The following is a 16,660-nucleotide window of genomic DNA, read 5'->3' on the forward strand; positions in this document are numbered from 1 at the left end:
CTGTCTCACGCTGTCTCTAGTCTGTCTCTAGTCTGTCTGTCTCACGCTGTCTCTAGTCTGTCGTACGCTGTCTCTCTGTTTCTCTCTGTCTCTAGTCTGTCTTATGCTTCCTCTGTATCTGTCTGTCTCTAGTCTGTCTGTCTCACGCTGTCTCTCTGTATGAAAGATTAGTGGAATCTGTGTGGGTAGCTGGACAGGTAGGATGACTGACAGTGAGGGTGAACAGGCAGTCACGGGTCAGGTGACAGAGGAATGGATGAGACTGAGGCAGGAATTCCTTTAACCATAAAGTGGTATATTTACTGGGTAGTCTGTCTGTGCTGCATAACAAAGGAAACAGAATAACATGCATCCAATCAAATTCATAATCACTAAGATCAAATCATAACAATCATTCATTATTAACATCATTTAGGAAATTCAACAATCCAGTTCATTAAGAAGTCAATAGGAATCATCCGTGAGTAATTTAGGCTTGTAACTATTACTCATAAATCAGGAAAGAATAATACAAACAATGATCGGTTATTCAATCTATAATCGCCATTAGTCGGATATCAGAGTCGATCAGTTCAGCAAACAATGACTTTCTTATTTCACCCTTTCAAGTGTCTTCATGTGTGCATGTAATTTCATTACATATTAACCTTATCGATTGCATAATTCAAATCAAATTTATTTATATAGCCCTTCGTACATCAGCTGAAATCTCAAAGTGCTGTACAGAAACCCAGCCTAAAACCCCAAACAGCAAGCAATGCATGTGAAAGAAGCACGGTGGCTGGGAAAAACTCCCTAGGAAAAACTCCTGAGAAAGGCCAAAAACCTAGGAAGAAACCTAGAGAGGAACCAGGCTATGAGGGGTGGCCAGTCCTCTTCTGGCTGTGCCGGGTGGATATTATAACAGAACATGGTCAAGATGTTAAAATGTTCGTAAATGACCAGCATGGTCAAATAATAATAATCATAGTAATTGTCGAGGGTGCAACAAGCACGTCCGGTGAACAGGTCAGGGTTCCGTAGCCGCAGGCAGAACAGTTGAAACTGGAGCAGCAGCATGGGCAGGTGGACTGGGGACAGCAAGGAGTCATCATGCCAGGTAGTCCTGAGGCATGGTCCTAGGGCTCAGGTCCTCCGAGAGAAAGAACGAAAGAGAGAAAGAGAGAATTAGAGAGAGCATATTTACATTCACACAGGACACCGGATAAGACAAGAGAATACTCCAGATGTAACAGACTGACCCTAGCCCCCCGACACATAAACTACTGCAGCATAAATACTGGAGGCTGAGACAGGAGGGATCAGAAGACACTGTGGCCCCATCCGATGATACCCCCGGACAGGGCCAAACAGGCAGGATATAACCCCACCCACTTTGCCAAAGCACAGCCCCCACACCACTAGAGGGATATCTACAACCACCAACTTACCGTCCGAAGACAAGGCCTATTATGATCCATAGGGCCGTGATCATTGACCATTCACATTACACAATATGTTTGAAGCGTGCGCTCCAAGCCGCGCTGCTCCGCGGTAATAACTCTAAACAACAACTGATGGCCCACTCTCCCGATCGCAACAGATAGTTCAGATGAAAGGTAACAGATTCGGTGGACTTACGTGGATTCATGGACGCACAGAACTTCTGGATTAGACAGAGTGAAGGAAGAGAAAGCAGCGCGATCAGGCGATGGCGATTTCCTCCTTTTATGGAGTTGAGATCTGTCGGACATTTCCACCTGACCTAATTAAAGCGCCCCTGCCCCAGCTGAGTAAGTGGCAATGAATTAAAGGATTATTCCACCAACTCCATGGGCCTTTTCTACACTGTATCTCTCTGTCTCTAGTCTGTCTGTCTCACGGTATCTCTCTGTCTCTTGTCTGTCTGTCTCACGCTGTCTCTCTGTATCTCTCTGTCTCTAGCCTGTCTGTCTAACGCTGTCTCTCTGTCTCTAGCCTGTCTGTCTCACGCTGTCTCTCTGTCTCTTGTCTGTCTGTCTCACACTATCTCTCTGGATCTCTCTTTCGCTTCCTTCCATAGCCTTAGTTATGTGTCCATAAACACTAGTAAAAGGCATATTTTTCTACTACCTGACACAGATTTCTGGCAGATCCTGTAAACACACCAGACCATAAATGGAAAAAAAAGCGATTGCATCCACCATCCACTGGTTTTCACACAACTTGTTTTAAGAACAGTTAATTTATCATAACCACAAGTGGTGCATTGTCTTAGTGTGACAACACCTGTATGCTTTGAACGCCCGCCAACGTCTTTCTCAGTCTTCCAAAACATGCAGCACATGGACTATTAGACAACTATTCTCAGGGCCTGCCAGAGCATATACTGTGCAGGGTGAATGATGGGAGGCGTGTATTCATTTATGTAGAGAGAAAGAGTGAGAGAGTGAGAGTGAGAGTGAGAGAGATAAAGAAAGAAAGAAAAAGAGGGTGAGAAAGAGAGAGGGTGAGAGAGACCGTGTTCCTACCTCTCAGACATTTGGCCTCTTGCCTACAGACATGTTCCATGTACTGTGTTTCCACAGACAGTTCCCCCTGTTCTCTCCTTCTCCTCGTCAACCTCCACCAGCCCTGGGCTCGGCAGCACCAGCTGTTGAATGCATTACTCCCAAAATGTATTCTCAGCTGCTGCGACAGAGGAAAGGCATAGAAAGGCTGGGCAAGGGATGACTGCATGGGCAGCTGGGGGTCCATGGCTGCATACTACCAGACCTTGGTTCAAATACTATTTGAAATTGTTCTAATACTTTTGTTGTTTGCTTTTCCCTGCCTGATACTGCCAGATGGGTTTTTGGTTACGTTTCTATTGGTTCCATTGCAGCAGGCAAGCTAAATCAAGCTCAGATAAACTATCTGGAATGATTTCAAATAGTTATTCAGCCCAGGTCTGCCATTACCGCATACACACATACTCCGACATTAGGGATTTGTTTTGGTCTCATCAACAGTTACCAGCCAACAACCCCATGTTACCATATAATAAGCCAATCAATGGTGTCACGTTGCCTGGGTTGGCTATGATGTGAAGTAATTCGATGTCATTTGGCTATTGTTCTCAAAGCTGAGGATATGAAGGATATGAATCTATAAAGTTCCTGTTTATACAGTGTTAGAGGATTGATACCAATTATCAATGTATCAAAAAACTCACCATCCTTCATGTTGTGTAGAACCATTGAGATGTTCTGAGCATGTCTTGTCATATCCCCATCTGATGTCATTTGGCCATTGTCCTAAAGGATTGAAATCTAAAGAGGATATGAATGTAAAGAGACATTGTGTACTCAGTGTAAAGACATATAACCCCTAAATATTCTATGTAAAAAGACATACCACGCATGCGCCATTCATTCATTTCTTTATGTAAGCGTTGGGAAATGGCTAACTAGTTAGCGTTGCGCACTATTAGCGTTTCAATTGCTGACGTCACTCGCTCTGACACCTTGAAGTAGTTGTTTCCCTTGCTCAGCAAGGGCCGTGGCTTTTGTGGAGTGATAGGTAACGATGCTTCGAAGGTGACTGTTGACAATGTATTGAGAGGGTCTCTGGTTCAAGCCCGGTTTGAGGCAGGGAGAGGGTTTGACTGGCACCATGATTGCCTTGCGCTCCTTTTGTCACAGGAGTGAGTTCAGTTTACATTTATGATTTTGTTTATCAGGTCCATGTGTGAAAACTGTATTGGCTGTTGTATCATGTTCCATACCTGATGACTTGTGAGGTGCTTTGTTGTTTCGCCGTCGGGGAAAAGCTGACGATTTTAATAGCAGTGAGAGTTCAATCTGTCTCAGCCTGAGGCGAGTTCACCTCTTGAACATGTTTCATGTCTGTCTGTGTAAACTCCTGAGGCAGCTCTGTGAAGACATCACTACTGTGATTATCTCTGGATCTACTTTGACAGGCAGGCCGTTTTACATACCAAAGGTTGATGTATTACATATGGATATCTGTGGAGGAAATACTGTGCAAATTAACAATGTCAATGTATTAGGATTTATGACTTATAACAAGTAATTTGTGTTTACATGGGAAACAGCATGTTTTTAAATTATATTGTACTTTGTCTGGATGTTGGCTTGGTATTTGTCCAGGATGGAAACAAACATATCAGTTGTATTTTAGGTCTATACCCCCTCTCCCCTGCCTGCCACAGTCATAGCACAACGAGTCTATACCCCTCTCCCCTGCCTGCCACAGTCATAGCACAACGAGTCTATACCCCCTCTCCCCTGCCTGCCACAGTCATAGCACAACGAGTCTATACCTCCTCTCCCCTGCCTGCCACAGTCATAGCACAACGAGTCTATACCCCCTCTCCCCTGCCTGTCACAGTCATAGCACCACAAGTCTATACCCCCTCTCCCCTGCCTGTCACAGTCATAGCACAACGAGTCTATACCCCCTCTCCCCTGCCTGTCACAGTCATAGCACAACGAGTCTATACCCCCTCTCCCCTGCCTGTCACAGTCATAGCACAACGAGTCTATACCCCCTCTCCCCTGCCTGTCACAGTCATAGCACAACAAGTCTATACCCCCTCTCCCCTGCCTGTCACAGTCATAGCACAACGAGTCTATACCCCTCTCCCCTGCCTGCCACAGTCATAGCACAACGAGTCTATACCCCCTCTCCCCTGCCTGCCACAGTCATAGCACAACGAGTCTATACCCCCTCTCCCCTGCCTGTCACAGTCATAGCACCACAAGTCTATACCCCCTCTCCCCTGCCTGTCACAGTCATAGCACAACGAGTCTATACCCCCTCTCCCCTGCCTGTCACAGTCATAGCACAACGAGTCTATACCCCCTCTCCCCTGCCTGTCACAGTCATAGCACAACGAGTCTATACCTCCTCTCCCCTGCCTGTCACAGTCATAGCACCAAGTCTGGGGAGCATGAGAACTGTACTGCAGGTTTTCCTGTCACTACAAATTCTACACACTCACCCACACGCGCACACACACACACACACACAGTGATTGACAGTCATATGAACATAATATGTATGTTTACATTTATCACCAAGGACTACAGTAGTTGGATATTTTGTTCTATAACCATCTGATGAAATATAAATTGAAAACACTCCCCTAAACTATGTGCATCTTAACCATGAAGATAAACAGTCAATTAGTTTGAGGTTACAGAAATGTAAAATGAGTCGTAAGTATGATCTATAATTTTGTTTATCAAAGGGGTACATTAGGGTTCCCAAAGATGCTTATGTCGGTTTTGTTAAGTTTGGATTTGCTTTCTCAAGGACTTTCTTTTTCTTAATTTCTGCACACTGTAAAATGAGTCATGCTTCATTGGCTTATTATGTATCTGCTCAAATTACACTCATTAAAACAATTTACAAAGCTCTAATACACCACACTGAGAACGAGAGAGAGAGAGAGCGAGAGCGAGAGAGAGAGCGAGAGCGAGAGCGAGAGCGAGAGCGAGACTTTTCAAATAGGTGCCATTACATTCCTCTGTAGTAAACACTTTTTCACAATTTTCTAAAAACATCATTTCAGACTAGGCCTAATGTATGCCATTATATCCCGACCTATCGAAAATGTTATGTACTTTTCCTAGAAAATTTTGCAAGCCTTACGGTGGAAATGATAGGGGAAATAAAATGTTTGAGGTGAGGAACACAAACAGAAAGACATATGAGCCACAGGAGAGTCATGGGGGTATTGTTTACCTGTGTCACTCATGGATTGGTGGCCATTTTTAAACGTTGTCCAGCTGTCCATCTCGGTGTGCTGCGTAGCCATCAACAAACATAAATTCTCTCTGCTGAGCTCAGGAGTGTTTTACCCTCCGTGGATGGTAGAGAAGAGCTGGGGAGGAGTGGCCTGCTGCGTGGTTCTGGAGAATGGATGCATCACAGCACACTGCTATGGTGAACCCCCTTCTTGTCATGCCTGCTCCCGCTCTTCCCCCGTGGTGCTCGAGGGTGCCAGGCTCCCCAGCATTGCGCACTCCTGCCATCATCATTACGCACACCTGCCTTCTCCCCTTCATGCGCATCAGCAATTATTGGACTCACCTGGACTCAATTACCTCTGTCATTACCTTCCCTATATCTGTCTGGTTCCCCGCTCTGTTCCCTGCTTCTGCATTGATTGTCATAGGTCCTTGTTTACCCGTGTGCTGACGCTGGTCCTGTCATGTTACCTGTCTGTTCCTCATTAATTGTTCAACTCCCCATACCTGCTTCTCATCCCCAGCGTCGGTCCTTACACTTCTGAACAAAAGGAATATAGATTCTTCAGCTCTTAGCAATTTTCAGCCAATCTCCAACCTTCCATTCTTAAGAAAAATTATGGAGAAATTCATTTCAAACAGCTAAATCATTTTTTAAGTGCCAACTGTATTTTTGAAAAAATTCCAATCTGTTTTTTCATGCCCAGCACAGAGACAACCTTGGTTAAAGTGATAAATGATCTTAGAGCCAACACAGATGCCAAACAGCTCTCTGTCCTTGTCCTCTTAGATTTAAGTCCTCTGTACAACACTTTTGACCATGATGTTCTTATGGACAGACTGGAGAGGTGGGTTGGCCTCTCCGGTCCAGTTCTAAATTTTACATTTACATTTAACCGGTTGAGAGTTTTTGTCACCCTTGGTGAACATAGCTCAAGAGAAAATACATGCCACAGGGTTCGATGTTGGTTCAGGTAGTGTTCAGTTTATATATATTACCTCTCGATGTTGGTTCAGGTAGTGTTCAGTTTATATATATTACCTCTCGATGTTGGTTCAGGTAGTGTTCAGTTTATATATATTACCTCTTGATGTTGGTTCAGGTAGTGTTCAGTTTATATATATTACCTCTTGTCAGCGTTATCAAAAAGCACAGAATTGATATTCACTGCTACGCACAAGATACACAACTTTACGTTTCTGTGTAACCAGAGGATTTTGAACTAAATTTCAAATCACACATCTGGAATGTGACCAAAATAGCTTTTTACCACCTGAGGAACATTTCCAACGTGTGGCCGTTTAACGGCACTGGCCTTTTAACTCTCCCAAAGCCTAGGACCTGGAAGCATGGAGAGGCAGCATTTAGTTATTTTGCCCCCAGCCTCTGCAATAGCCTGCCAGATAATCTGAGGGGGTTGAATGTAGTAAATATGAGTAAATATTTCAGATTTTATTTTTATTGTTTTTTATTTGTATTTTTCCTGTGAAGCACATTGTGTTGCATTCCATGTCATAAATGTGCTGTAGAAATAAAGCTTGATTTGATTGATTATTATAGCGCTTGTGAAACGCCCTGGCCATAGAGAGGGGTTTTTGTTCTTTATTTTGGTTAGGCCAGGGTGTTACATTGGGTGGGCGTTCTATGTTCCTTTTTCTATGTTTTTGTATTTCTTTGTTTTGGGCCGTGTGTGTGTGTGTGTGTGTGTGTGGCTCCCAATCAGGCACAGCTGAAGCTCGTTGTTGCTGATTGGGAGTCACACATAAGGAGCATGTTTTTCCTTTGGGTTTTGTGGGTAATTGTTTCTGTTCAGTGTGTTTCCTGTCAGTACTGTTTGGCTGTCGGTTTTCCTGTTTTTTTTGTATAGTGTTCTCTTTGTTTGAATTAAATGTCAAGATGAACACTAACTCCGCTGCACCTTGGTCTTCTTCCGACGACAGCCCTTACAGCTTGTCCACCGTTTGGTAGAGTCACCCTGAGTGTTCCTGTAGACACAGGAAGTCAGGACTGTGAGCTCAGTACACACAGACATCAACATGGACGTCTGCACTGTGAGCCTAGTTTCAGACAAACGGCACCATAAAAGCCAAGGAGAATACTATTTTGCTACCATTATTTAACCAAGTATTGAAAATACTTTTTTTTCTTCACAAGAACAACCTGGAAACAGTGTTCTTACTAGTTGTTGATGAGAAATACAACACAAGAAAAACAACAGCTTTGCTGTTTGAAGATTTCTAAGGATGATCTCTGACTATTTCTTCCATTCCCCCATCTTCAATATGCAGCATGCCATTTAATAATATATGCCATTTAATAATGTATGCATTTTAGCAGGAACTTTTATCCAAAGCGTGTTGATTTCAGCTCACATAAACCACAGATGAGATCATTTTAAAGAAAACGTAGCAAATTAATATCATGGAATGGACAGATGGTGTTTCTATATTCGTTATAAACACTACCCTCTCAGTCCTGCTAGTTTCTAAAATGTACTGAAACAAAGAGGCTGAGATGGAACATCTACGCTCATATGAGCAAAGCCACAGTGAATACTCAAGTACATCAATTTAATGCATTTCCAGATACAGCATATTCCAGGTAATATAACAAAATTAACAACAATAATTGTGAAATTATAATTGTCAAATTGAACACCCCTGCCGCCTACAAACATTTTGTATAAAATAGGTATTGGGAGACAATGATGAACAGGAAGAAGATGTTTTGATTGTGATTCCTGTGATTTCTTTGTATAGACTTTTATGTTAACATTATCATTTATTCAGTAAACTGCCACACACTTTTAAATTGAATATGTTTCCAGATTGAACTATTTCACCAGCGAGGGTTGGCTTTACTCAAGTTTAAGACAGAAGAAGAGCAGCTTTGTTTTGGATCCTGTTTCTCCTCTGCTCTCTTCTCTTCCCCTTACAAAAAAAATTAAAATAAATCACGCGAAAAATAAATGTGTGAACACACGTGAACAAATCACATGTGAAAAATGTCACATGGATTTCGGAACACGTGTGAAACCAATCAGACATGTGGTTTCTCAACATTTCACGTGTGATTTTATAAGCTTCACATGTGTGCTTTTGTAACTGGCGGGGTTAGAACCCAGGCCTCCCATGGGAGAAGCCAACATTTTCACCATTCGAACCAAGAGGGTCAACACTCGGGGCTACCTCATCACCTGACCATAAGCAACCATAAGCAACCATGACCGACTCATGTTCTCTACACTTTCACATGTGGATTTTCTCACTTTATGTAACGCTCGTCGTTATAGAGGGACCAAGGCGCAGCGGAGGTTTGGTTCATCATCATTTTTATTAGAACGGTGAACCAGCAAAACAATAAACGATACCACGAACGAACAGCTTCACAGGCTACGAATAGCAATGCAAATACAATTCCCCACGAACAGCGTGGGGGAAAATGAACTTAAATGAGATCCCAATCAGAGACAACTAGCGACAGCTGTCTCTGATTGGGAAGACAGAAACCAACATAGAAATACTCCCCAATAGAGCCAACACAAGGCTCCAACGCAAAACAGAAAACAAACACAGGAAAACCACCCAACATAAACCACCCTGACCCAAAACACCTGAGTTCACCCGGTCAGGGCGTGACAGTACCCCCCCCTCAACGGTGCGTACTCCCGGCGCACCAAACTTAAGTCTATTAGGGGGGGGAATCCGGGTGGGCGCCTCACCCTCGGTGGAGGCTCTGGCCCCGGGCGTGTTCTCCCCCCCGCCTCCACCTTAGCCCTACCCCTCTGGCCCGGACTGGACCACTGTGGAGCGGCATGCCCAGGCTCTGGAGCGGAGCCGTCGCCCGGAACAGGATTGGGCACCGGTGGACCGGACCCGGGCCGTGCCGGACTGGGAACACGCACCACTGGTTTGGTGCGGGCAGCAGGGACGGGCCGGACAGGACTGGGGACACGCACCACTGACTTGGTGCGGGGAGCAGGGACGGGCCGGACAGGACTGGGGACACGCACCACTAACCTGGTGCGGGGAGCAGGAACGGGCCGGACAGGACTGGGAACACGCACCTCTGACTTGGTGCGGGGAGCAGGAACGGGCCGGACAGGACTGGGGACATGCACCACTAACCTGGTGCGGGGAGCAGGGACGGGCCGGACAGGACTGGGGACACGCACCACTAACCTGGTGCGGGGAGCAGGGACGGGCCGGACAGGACTGGGGACACGCACCACTAACCTGGTGCGGGGAGCAGGGACGGGCCGGACAGGACTGGGGACACGCACCACTAACCTGGTGCGGGGAGCAGGGACGGGCCGGACAGGACTGGGGACACGCACCACTGACTTGGTGCGGGGAGCAGGGACGGGCCGGACAAGACTGGGGACACGCACCACTAACCTGGTGCGGGGAGCAGGAACGGGCCGGACAGGACTGGGGACACGCACCACTAACCTGGTGCGGGGAGCAGGAACGGGCCGGACAGGACTGGGAACACGCACCTCTGACTTGGTGCGGGGAGCAGGAACGGGCCGGACAGGACTGGGGACACGCACCACTAACCTGGTGCGGGGAGCAGGGACGGGCCAGACAGGACTGTGAACACGTACTGGTGCCCTGAAGCGTGGAGCCGGTTTAGCCACTCGTCCTGGCTGGATGCCCATCCTAGCACGGCATGTGCTGGGCATGTCCACCGGACGTACCGGGCTGTGCGGGCGCACTGGCGACACACCGCGCAACTCCGCTTCCCGTGGCCTGGAGCGGGGAGCAGGGACGGGCCGGACAGGACTGTGGACACGCACCGTGGGCTTGGTGCGGGGAGCAGGGACGGGCCAGACAGGACTGTGAACACGTATAGGTGACCTGTAGCGTGGAGCTGGTTTAGCCACTCGTCCCGGCTGGATTCCCATCTTAGCACGGCATGTGCTGGGTCTGTCCACCGGATGCACTGGGCTGTGCGGGCGCACTGGCGACACAGCGCGCAACTCCGCATACCAGGGCTCCTCCTCCAGATCTTCCCTCTGCAGGTCCTCAATCAACTGCCTCATCCTCGTCTCTTCCTCCGCCGTCATCCCCCACGAGAGCAGTGGTCTGGGCTCTTCCTCTGCCCTACCGGACCACCCCATTAGCCCCCCCCCAAAATTTTCTTGGGGCTGTTTTCCGGGCCTCCTCGACCGCCGCCTGCGACTCCGTCTACCGGCTGGCTTTTCCTCCTCGACCTGGGAGTCCGTCCGCCAGGGTCCTTTCCCCGACATGATCTCCTCCCAGGTCCAGAACTCCTTTCCCTCGCGAGCCCATCTCTCGCGCTCCTTTTCCTCCCGCTGCTTGGTCCTGGTTCGGTGGGGAATTCTGTAACGCTCGTCGTTATAGAGGGACCAAGGCGCAGCGGAGGTTTGGTTCATCATCATTTTTATTAGAACGGTGAACCAGCAAAACAATAAACGATACCACGAACGAACAGCTTCACAGGCTACGAATAGCAATGCAAATACAATTCCCCACGAACAGCGTGGGGGAAAATGAACTTAAATGAGATCCCAATCAGAGACAACTAGCGACAGCTGTCTCTGATTGGGAAGACAGAAACCAACATAGAAATACTCCCCAATAGAGCCAACACAAGGCTCCAACGCAAAACAGAAAACAAACACAGGAAAACCACCCAACATAAACCACCCTGACCCAAAACACCTGAGTTCACCCGGTCAGGGCGTGACACTTTAATATCAACTAGGGCTGTTAAAACGATTACTTACGAGCCCCTAACCAACAATGCAGCTAAAAAAGAATATGAGTAAGAATAAGAAATAAAAGAAACAAGTAATTAAAGAGCAGCAGGAAAAATAACAATAGCGAGACTATATACAGGGGATACCGGTACAGAGTCAATGTGGGGGGCACCGGTTAGTTGAGGTAATATGTACATGTAGGTAGATTATATGTACATGTAGGTTATTAAAGTGACTATGCATAGATGATAACAACAGAGAGTAGCAGCAGTGTAAAAGAGGGTGGGGGGCAATGCAAATAGTCTGGGTAGCCATTTGATTAGATGTTCAGGAGTCTTATGGCTTGGGGTAGAAGCTGCTTAGAAGCCTCTTGGACCTAGACTTGGCGCTCTGGTACCGCTTGCCGTGCGGTAGCAGAGAGAACAGTCTATGACTAGGGTGGCTGGAGTCTTTGACAATTTTTAGGGCCTTCCTCTGACTCCGCCTAGTGTAGAGGTCCTGGATGGCAGGAAGCTTGGCCCCAGTAATGTACTGGGCCGTACGCACTACCCTCTGTAGTGCCTTGCGATCGGAGGCCGAGCAGTTGCCATACCAGGCAGTGATGCAACCAGTCAGGATGCTCTCAATGCTACAGCTGTAGAACCTTTTGAGGATCTGAGGACCCATGCCAAGTCTTTTCAGTCTCCTGAGGGGGAAAAGGTTTTGTCATGCCCTCTTCACGTGAGAACTTGCAATTCCACATGTGAACTTGAGATTTTCATATGAGAAAGTTTTTCACACGTGAAATTGCATATACGATTTCCACATGTAAAAGTTTTGTACATGTGAAACTGCAAATTTCACATGTCCAACTGCAATTAACATGTGAGGTGAAAACAGGTTTTCTTCTCACGTGAAATGGTGGTGTTAAAATGTAATACATGTGAAAATATGGTTTTATTTCACATGTGAAACTGCAAATTTGCCGTGTTTTTTTGTTTTTGTAAGGGTCTCCTCCCCTATCCTCTCCCCTCTTCTCCTGATCCTCACAAAAAAAGTGAACGGAACATCAAACGTCAAATGATACCAGGCTCACTGCTTCTCTTCTCTCTCTCTCTGTAGAGTAATCAAAGGCTTCTGCCCTGCACTGCCCTGTCAGTCCTGCACTACCCTGTCTGCCCTGCACTACCCTGTCTGCCCTGCACTACCCTGTCTGCCCTGCAATACCCTGTCTGCCCTGCAGTACCCTGTCTGCCCTGCACTACCCTGTCTGACCTGCACAACCCTGTCTGCCCTGCACTATCCTGTCTGCCCTGCACTACCCTGTCTGCCCTGCACTACCCTGTCTGCCCTGCACTTCCCTGTCTGCCCTGCACTGCCCTGTCTGCCCTGCACTACCCTGCCTGTCCTGCACTTCCCTGTCTGTCCTGCACTGTCATGTCTGCCCTGCACTGCCTTGTCTGCCCTGCACTGCCCTTGCATCTCAGGAGAGTCAAACATCAGAACAAGCACCTCTCTCCTCTCCCTGACTGGAGCATCGGGCTGGTAGACAGGCAGACAGAGTGATATAAACCTGGATACACTAACCTCCCTGCTTATCTTGCCTCCTGTGTGAGGGAGCACTGTCTGCCTGTCCTCCTCTGCACTCAGCCACCGCCACTGCAGTTCACAGAGGTGACAAAGAACGAATGGCTCAAAATATGCACAAACAATACATGCAGGCACACTACACGCTCACACTCGCATTAACACACACGCACACTCACATAGACACACGCATGAACATGGGTGCACGCACACGCTCTCACACCTAGACACAAAAGATTATTAAACGAGGAAGCCTTTTGAAGCCAGGCTACAGTGTAACATGAAACCTTGGATGTGGGAGTGAAGAGGGTTTGTTGTTTGTCTGTGACGTCTGTCTCTTTTATCTGGGGATGTGAACGCTGTCCCGACTCGATTCACCCCTGTGAAACCCACTCTCCACCTGGCTTTGATGTGCCATACGCTCCACTTTCCTGGGAGGAAGCAGGCATTTACTGTGCTGGAACATTACACTCACAATCCAAATGTAAAAGGTTTATCCAGGAAAAATTCTAGGTCGCAATTATACAAGTTATAATGATGTCATTGGGAGAGACTCTATTCCTGTCTCAAAGTGCAGACTTGTGAAACGGGAAAACTTCATTCTGTCCCCAGTGCTATAATGTCCCCAGTGCTATAATGTCCCCAGTGCTATAATGTCCCCAGTGCTATAATGTCCCCAGTGCTATAATGTCCCCAGTGCTCTTCTCTATCACAAATGAATTTAGGGTTGTAAATAATTGAAAATCCCAAGGAAAATGTAAAACAGAAATTAGTCAATTTTATTTGTTTATTTGGATCCCCATTAGCTTTTGTAGAAGCAGCAGCTACACTTCCTGGGTTCCACAAAAAACACAAAACATGACAAGTAACAAAACACTGATACACTGACAGACAAGGACAGTCAAACACATTTACAATACAATGATATACAAACAATACAACAACAAACAACACAAATAACTAAAATAGAATGTGTATGTTAGAGTGTCTCTGTGTGTGTGTGTGTGTGTGTGTGTGTGTGTGTGTGTGTGTGTGTGTGTGTATGTGTTTGTGTCCCCTCACAGTGTCCATGGATTGTTGTTTAATTCATTTTTTAAAGGTAATTTTGCTGTTTTCTTTTAGTATGGATTAGTGTTCTCAAATTCTCTCAAACTGAAAAATAATAATTTAGTGTGAATGTTAATTTAAAATGAGCTATAAGCCCAAACTAGAGACTTCTTCCTAACAAAGATTGGACATTCACATATTTGGGATATGCTGATACTTGACGTGAGTCTCAGCTGGTTTATGTTCTCATGCAGAAATGAGGCGTTCATATCATCAAATATTATTCTCCTTTGGGCTTTGTAAGTTAGTACGATTTTACATTCTAAATAATGACTCTCCAGTGTAATATGACATATGCATTGAGCAATATGCTAATTTAGTCCCAGCTCTGATTCTACAATTAGGAACAGAAAGATTAATCAGATCTGAAAGCATCATAAAGATCCTATTTAATTACTAGAGGGGCTATGTCATGAACCCTTGAAGTTACAGAATGGGGTCAAAATGGCAGCCATATTGGTCAGGGAGAAATATAAACCAGTCTAATTGAAATTAATGGGAGTAGAGGTATAATCCTGATTTTACCTATGCATGAAAAGGTTGTCATATAATTAATGAATTATAAATACAGTATTAGAAATACTGGCCCTCATACCATCATGGCCACCTAATCATCCCCAGCCTCCAATTGGCTCATTCATCTCCCCTCCTCTTCCCTGTAACTACTCCCCAGGTTGTTGCTGTAAATGAGGATGTGTTCTCAGGTCAACTTACCTGGTAAAATAAAATTAAATAAAATACAGGTTTTATACCAAATGCCAGTATAAATAGCCTCAAAAATATATGTAAACAGACCATAAATGTGAAGCTGTGAGTGCTATTATAGGATACAATATCAATACTTGTTGCATTCACAGCTTGTCTAAGTTCTGTCATCAACTGATTTCAGCCAGTGTATGGCTGTGGATAGACTGCATTGTTTGAATGGAATGGAATCACACAGCATATTGGCAGTCCAAAAAAAATAAAAAATAAAAGATTCATTATTCTAAAACTTTCAGGCTAGCTAGCTAACAAACATACATTTCAGATGAATTGTTCAAATGCATTATTTTACACTATCTTATCACTGCACTGGCAAACCATGGCTGAACAAAATGACTGACATTTATTCCGTTATAAGAAGGTTCATGTCCATTCTAGCGTTCTAAGTCCTAATATTATGATCAAAGGCAACAACGCCTCCCCCCACTAGCTTCACTTCTAAATGTCACCTAACCTTCTTCCTGTCTTTAGAATTCAAATTCTTCTTCTTTTTCATGTTTGTGTGAATGCTGTGCTGCCAATTGTTGGCTTATTGGTTTCATGGATGGTAAACTGGCAACAATTTCCTGCGGTCTCCACAGCAACCCCTGTGATGAAGGAGGAGAGAAGGGGCTTCTCTGTCGGTTTAATAAGTGGCTAATCCCATGGCCTTTCCTTCTGTCAGTCTGAACAGATGAGCTCCTGGGCTGGGGATATTCATCAAATGAGACCCGCCCTGTGTGTGTGTGTTTGCGTGTGTGTCCCCGCTTAAGTGTAAGTCGCTCTGGATAAGAGCGTCTTTTAAATGACTAAAATGTAAATGTAATGTAAGTGTGTACGTGACATGCGAGCGTGTGTGTGTACATGTGTGCAAATATGTATGTATGTGCAGGAGTGTGTGTGTGTGTATGTGTGTCCAGCGCATGGTTAATGCAGCTCAACTTACTGCAGGAAATGAAACATTTAAAGTGAACTCTGATAATAAACTGTGCATAAATGATAAATCACCACTGAAGCAAACTGGACCATTAGCAGCTCAATACTTGACAGATGTTGGCAATTGGTTAAAAGAGCAACTTTAGAGGGGCTTCAATTGTTACAGAGGATAATGTTTCATTTATTTTGAATGGGGATGCCTCTAGCCTGCAAAGTGTATCACATTCCTCTATGTTTATATTATCACCTATCCGAGGAGAGCCACCAACCGTTCACACCTGTCCCGTCACGTCCAGGGAGGAGGAGGAAACAGTGATACATTTTCAGTGTGGAACAGAAAGCTCATTGTGTGGGAAACTTTTCTGGTCCGCACAAGAATAGTTAAACACGTCCACACACACACACATAAACACGTGGAGAAACACACACAAGCACGCACACACACACATAAAAACCCATGCACACACTGGCAAGCTGTCAGGCCCACTGAGTTGTGGAGCCAGTGGTGGATGTGCATGAACATAGAGAGAAAGATTTCACCCCTCTAAAAAGTGATAAATGTGGAAGAGGTGGGGATGGAAGACTGAGAGAGTCTACCGAAACACCCTGGCCATTCGCTGCGTAACGCAACTCACAGGTGCAGACGGCTGTCAACACATTACGGCCTTCCTACACACACACACACACAAACACACACACACACACACACACACCTAACACAGCAGGACATGCAACCCATCCTGAAGAGCAACTGTCAATTTCTCATCATCATCACTCCTCTCCACTCCACACCGGGGTTGGTGAAATAGTCCAATGGCATGTCTACCCTGTCTGCCACTTCAAACATAGCAGAATGTGATGAAATGT

General features: G+C 45.7%; 1 long non-coding RNA gene across 1 annotated transcript in view; it reads right to left on the reverse strand.

Annotated features, from left to right (window-relative positions):
• Window positions 1-2,564: 2,564 nt before the first annotated feature.
• Window positions 2,565-16,660, reverse strand: part of LOC115165552 (uncharacterized) — a 78,759-nt gene continuing 64,663 nt past the window's right edge. Inside the window, exons 2-3 of the long non-coding RNA XR_003870202.1 lie at window positions 3,173-3,269; window positions 2,565-2,646 (exon numbers count right to left, since the gene is read on the reverse strand). This is a non-coding gene — a long non-coding RNA (uncharacterized LOC115165552). The remainder of the gene's footprint in view (window positions 2,647-3,172; window positions 3,270-16,660) is intronic.

Source organism: Salmo trutta, chromosome 1 (assembly GCF_901001165.1).
Source record: "Salmo trutta chromosome 1, fSalTru1.1, whole genome shotgun sequence".
Taxonomy (NCBI): Eukaryota; Metazoa; Chordata; class Actinopteri; order Salmoniformes; family Salmonidae; genus Salmo; species Salmo trutta.